Source organism: Lolium rigidum, chromosome 7 (assembly GCF_022539505.1).
Source record: "Lolium rigidum isolate FL_2022 chromosome 7, APGP_CSIRO_Lrig_0.1, whole genome shotgun sequence".
Classification (NCBI taxonomy): domain Eukaryota; kingdom Viridiplantae; phylum Streptophyta; class Magnoliopsida; order Poales; family Poaceae; genus Lolium; species Lolium rigidum.
In genome coordinates this window covers 297197261-297202593 of record NC_061514.1, presented here as the reverse complement: position 1 = coordinate 297202593, position 5333 = coordinate 297197261, and the positions used below count along the sequence as shown (strand labels likewise).

General features: G+C 52.5%; 1 long non-coding RNA gene across 1 annotated transcript; it reads left to right on the top strand.

Moving 5' to 3' along the window:
- The first annotated feature begins 4426 nt into the window (after window positions 1-4426).
- LOC124669143 lies at window positions 4427-4926 on the top strand. The gene is made up of 3 exons (XR_006992029.1): window positions 4427-4520; window positions 4645-4701; window positions 4901-4926. It is a non-coding gene; the product is annotated as an uncharacterized LOC124669143 (long non-coding RNA).
- Window positions 4927-5333: the final 407 nt, after the last annotated feature.

Genomic DNA, 5333 nt, shown 5'->3' with positions numbered 1-5333 from the left:
CGATTAATTTTTTTAGTTAAATATTGACACTTGAAATATAATATTTATTGTATTAGAATCATGATAGAATACATTTTTATATTATATGTATTTTGGTATCATGGATGTTAATATATCTTTCTATATTTTCTATCAAACTTTGTAAAACTTGTAAATCTAGAACGCGAACAAAATATGTATTTTATACGCTGGAGCTGGGTCTTCTAGGTGCCAGAGTGCTACACCTCTGACCTGCGGTTTGCACATGCGTAGAGTTCGGCGCGGGCGGTCAAGGGCTCAAGGCGGAGCTCTTCAACACGCTGGAGCCGGTTGAGCTGGGAGAGGGAGGCATGTCAGAGCATCTCTAGCAACCTCCCAAATTGGTCAAACCCGGATATTTGCAGGTCAGTTTGGGGGTTTTGACGTTTTTTTTGTCCAGATCAGACACCGCAAAACGGTTAAACCTGTAATTTTTTTTGCAGGCCAACCTGCATATAAGTCCACGATCTCCATAATTAGGTTTTCGGAGTCGATTCTGCAGGCCAATCTGCATACGGTCAATGCCCTGTCGATTGAAAAAATCACCTCGCGCGAACACATTTTGCCGGTAGACTCGCCGGAGTACGGCCAAATTCCGGCGAACTACTACATAATCCAATCGGAGATGGGCAAAAATCGAACCACGCTCGCCGGAATTAGCCACCGGTTGGGTTGTATTTTGGCAGATCGCGGCCGAGATGAGGCAGAGGTGGTCAAGATCGGCGGGTCAGGCGGCGCACGCGACTAGCAACGGTGGCGCCGGGTCGAGCGGCGCGCGAGCGGCCATGGGCGGGCGCGTGGGTGGCCAGCGCGAGCGGCCATCGTAGGGGGGCAGGCGCGCGGTCGGCCAGCGCGAGTGGCCAACAAGGGCGGGCTGGCGCGCGCGGAGGCTTTTGTCGACCCGTAAATCTCGTTTTTCCGGCGTGCATCCACACATTTGGGGTTTAGAATCTGGTTTGTGTTTTATTTAACTAGAGCCACCAATTTTTTTGGGTGCGTATCAGGTTTTCTTGTGTTGCATCTTATTTTTGGCAGGATCTAAATAATTGGGTCGCTACTACTATTAGAGCATCTCCAACAGACGCGCTATATCGCGGCGCGCTAAAACCAAGAATCCGCGCGCGGTAAACAGATATCGCGCGCTGTGCCGTTTTTTCCTCCGCCGGACGCGCCATTTTGCAGCGCGCGTTGGCGCGGTAAAATAGCACCTCCGCCGGACGCGCCATTTTGCAGCGCGCGGACGCGGCGCAAACAGCAAACACACACAAATATGCATCCAACACGATGAAACAATATATAAAAAATCACAAATATATTGTACCATCCAAAATATAATATATTGTTCACAACAATACTTCACACCAAATACAACACATACAACAATACAACATGGTTTTGAGACAATACAACACATAGTTTTGAAACAAATACAACAAATATGAAACTATTGTTGTCCATTCCAATTCCACCATTCTTCCATGAGATCTTTGCGAGCAAATGGGCGAGCACCATGGGCGCGCCAAGTTGCAAGCAAGCTGCTCGAGGACGACGAGGACGACATGTCGACGCCTGCGTGGAGGAGAACGCGACGGCGGCGCGAAGGGGGCGGCGGAGAAGGACCGCCGGCTACAACTCGTCGGCGCCGACGGCCGCGCGAGCGACACGGCGCGGCGGAGCGTCCGCCGCTGCCGGGGAGGAGGTGCGGGCGACGCGGATCTACGACGCGGCGGCGCGCGTAGCGGGGCGGCGGCGGAGTCGGCCGGCGGCGGCCGGATTTCGCGCCGGCGGTAGGTGGGGAAATGAGGGCGCGGGCGCGGGGAGGAAATTTCCGGCCCGTTGGCTTTTTCGCGCTTGGACGAGCGATGCCGCGCGCTGTAGCCAACGCGCCGGATATGCCGCTCCGGATTGTGCAAAAAGCCGCGCGTCCTAAAAATTTACGGCCGCCGCGCCGTTTACCGCGCCTGCTGGAGCGCCTGATTCTGTCCCGCGCGCGCTATATCGGACGTTTTTATGCCGCGCGGCCTATATAGCGCGTCTGTTGGAGATGCTCTTAGGATGGGTCCAGAGTTTGTAGGTAATTTGCTATGTGTTTGGCGAATTAGCAAAAAAAAAAAAAAAATCAACAGCGAATTAGCTAACTTGATTTGGGGTTGCTCTGTGCTTCGGTTTGCTGATTCCACCATGACCAGACTCCGTTGATATGATTTGACACCCGAGTTCATGAGATAAAAGCATGGAACCTTTTGAAGATAGTGTACGGACTTGGTAAAAAAAATATGGAAGAACTCTACAATCGCAGTGTTGAAAATCTCTGCCATCTATGAATGCATAGGACTTTATAGATATGTTATATGTCGAAAACTCTGAAGTGAGCGCGAGCTAGGGTGCTCCTTTTATCCACTTCCAATCAAGCCATCCGTTTCCTTAACTGACGTCATAAGTCGTTCTGTATAAATGCGTGGAATCTGTTTTCAATATACAGAGCCGGGGCACCCTAACCACCTCACTCGTATGCTTGTTGCCGATGCAAACTGAAAAGCAGTCAGTTGGCCACATCGCCCACACATGCGTGAAACCCAACCATCTCTTTTGTTACTACCAACATGGCTGCCAAACACCAACAAGTTGCAGACTCCATCCTATATGAATTTAAGTTGCCCCAAAAGATACGAGTGAATTTTTCTAGCCCGAGCTACATGTAGCTCTCTTTTTTTGCAAAATTTGAAAATTAGATTTTGAAGTTTCAAAAAAATCTGACAAATATCTAGATGTTGACAATGATGGGATCTACCAATTTGTAGAATTTGAACTCAAGATAACTATTCTGGGCTGCAGAAAATTGACAAAATCTGACAGATTTTGAGATGTGGTCTGATACTCATGCACACACACAGACACAAGAGCTAGCTATCTCTGCAAACACTAACTCTGAAAAATAACATTCATGTGCATTCAAATGGAACATTGGGAGTATTCAACAATATTCATGTACATTCAAATTCCTGGACATTCAACTGCAGGTTATGAACTTCCAATGAAACTGAAGAAACTGCACATTCATCTGCAGGTGGCTCTCCTTGGATGACATGTGCCAGAATGGGTACCTGCACAATAAGGTGCGGTTGACCCTGATCCACCTCGACTTGCACTCCAGCAAGGTGCAGGTCTTCGACGTCCACGACAGCAAGATCGCCTTCTTGAATCAGATGTTCCTCCTCGAGCTCCAGCGGCGGCGAGAGGGGAGGTCCAGCAGCTGCGGATAGCGGAGGGCGGCGAGAGGCTGCTCCAACAGCGGCGATGGAGCGCGAGAGGCCGCTGGCCCTGCGGCGCGAGGCGCGAGAGGTCGCCACCGCGAAGGGCGCGAGGCTGCCCGCCGGCGCGAGGCTGTGAGCTCCACCGGGGGGCCTACCGGCGCCAGGTGAGCTCTAGCAGCGGCGGCAGAGCACGAGAGGATGCGGCGGCGGGAGGCGAGGGAGGTCGCCGGCGCAAGGGCGGAAGGCCGCCCACTGGCGTGAGGCACAGGAGCTCCACCGGCGCGAGGAGCGCGGAAATCCGCCGGCGGGAACGTGCGACCTTGCGCAGGAGTCCGTCGGCGCGAGGTGAGGAACAGGCCGGACTGCCGTCGCTGCCCACTGACTACTGTACAGGCCTCCAGAATTTCGTCAATGGCGACGGAATCCAGCGCCATCGAAGCAAGGCACGAGCCCGAGGACACAAGCCGAAAGCGTGGCCACCGCTGCCGCCTCGCCAGCCATGCCCGAGGGCACCAAAAGGGCCGTTCCCAGGGCCGGACGAGCTCCTCGATGCCGCCGGCAAAGGCTCCACCGAGGTGGGGTAGGAGCTGCCGGAAACTTACTCGATGCGGCGGGCGGCGGCGCTGCCACCACTAAAACGCGGTTGCCGGAAGACCTAACTCTCCTTCTCTCACCCGCCACCGAAGCAGCAAATCGAGATGGAAGGAAACAGCGGCTTGGCCTTGGCCGGCGGCGGAGGGAGCGAGGGAAACGAGCGAATATTTCTTCTACATGGAGCTCAAACAGGGCCATGTGCTGGCCTGAGCGCCCTGTGCAGGTCCGGCCCCACTCAAAGGGAATCTTCCGTGCAATACGTATGTCTAGGAAAGCTGCTATACTCTCAATACCCGGATATACAGACACATGCATGCAGTTTGGTCAACAGATGACTCGAATCCCTAAGGCTCTGTTCGGATGTTGATATTGGGACTCTGTATTGGACATTCGGGACATTGGGCTCCCGAATACCTGGATTCTGGGCGTTTGGTTGGTGTAGGCATTGGGCCTAGGTATTCGGCCTCGATATCCCATGTCGGGCCGAACGGCAAAAAATCTGGGCAGGCAATGTCGAGGGGTATAGGTGGAGATTGGCTTGGTATTCGCTCGGTTCGCTCCCCATCCTCGCTCATCCTCGCTCGGCACCGCTTCATCCTCGCTCGAACAGGCAGGCTCCAGGCGGAACCCTACCGCCGGCGGCGGCACCTTCAGGTACCCCGCCCTCCCGCCCTCCCGCCCTCCATCTCCGCCTCAGAACGGATCCCTCGGCTTCCGCTCTACCTTCCTATCCCTCGGAGTCCGCCCTCCATCTCACTTTCTCCAACATTCGTGGCAGATTTCGCAGGTGCTCCGGCGACCACCTCCCGAGCTCCGGTGACCTCCGTCTGCGCAGGTTTGTTCCCTAGGTCCGGTCGATCTGTTGTCCCTGCACTCTGTAGGTCCGGCCTGTGTTGTCCCTGACCTCTGTGCATATTTATTTGATGCCTGTGTTGTGGGTTCCTATGTGATGCTTTGTGCAGATGCCATGCTAATTTAAATCGATCTATACAAATTGCATGCCATGCTAATTAACATTGATCTATACATTGTAGTTGCAAAATGTCGGATGAGTTAGCCATGGTTTCTTACATTACTGAAGAAAACAAAAGAAGAAAGAAGAGAAGGATTGTGTTCATGAAACATTTCTTTGAATCCACTCTTCTAGCCTTGTATTATGTTAGTACACAAAGGGTACCGAGGGATTTAGGGAGCTTTACCGACGATGAGCATAGACACTCGCTTAGAAAGTACTTGCTCAAAGATATGTATGATGGGTCCGAAGTTGCATGCTATGATCAGCTCCGTCTAACAAAAAGAAATTTCCATGATTTATGCACTATGCTGCGTGAGAAGTGTGGCTTGCGTGAGAGCGTGTATGTAGCTGTGGAAGAAAAGGTTGCAATGTTCTTGCTTGTAGTTGGACATGGTTTGAAAATGAGGTTGTTGCGTGGGCAGTACAAGAGGTCATTGGGGACAATTAGTGCA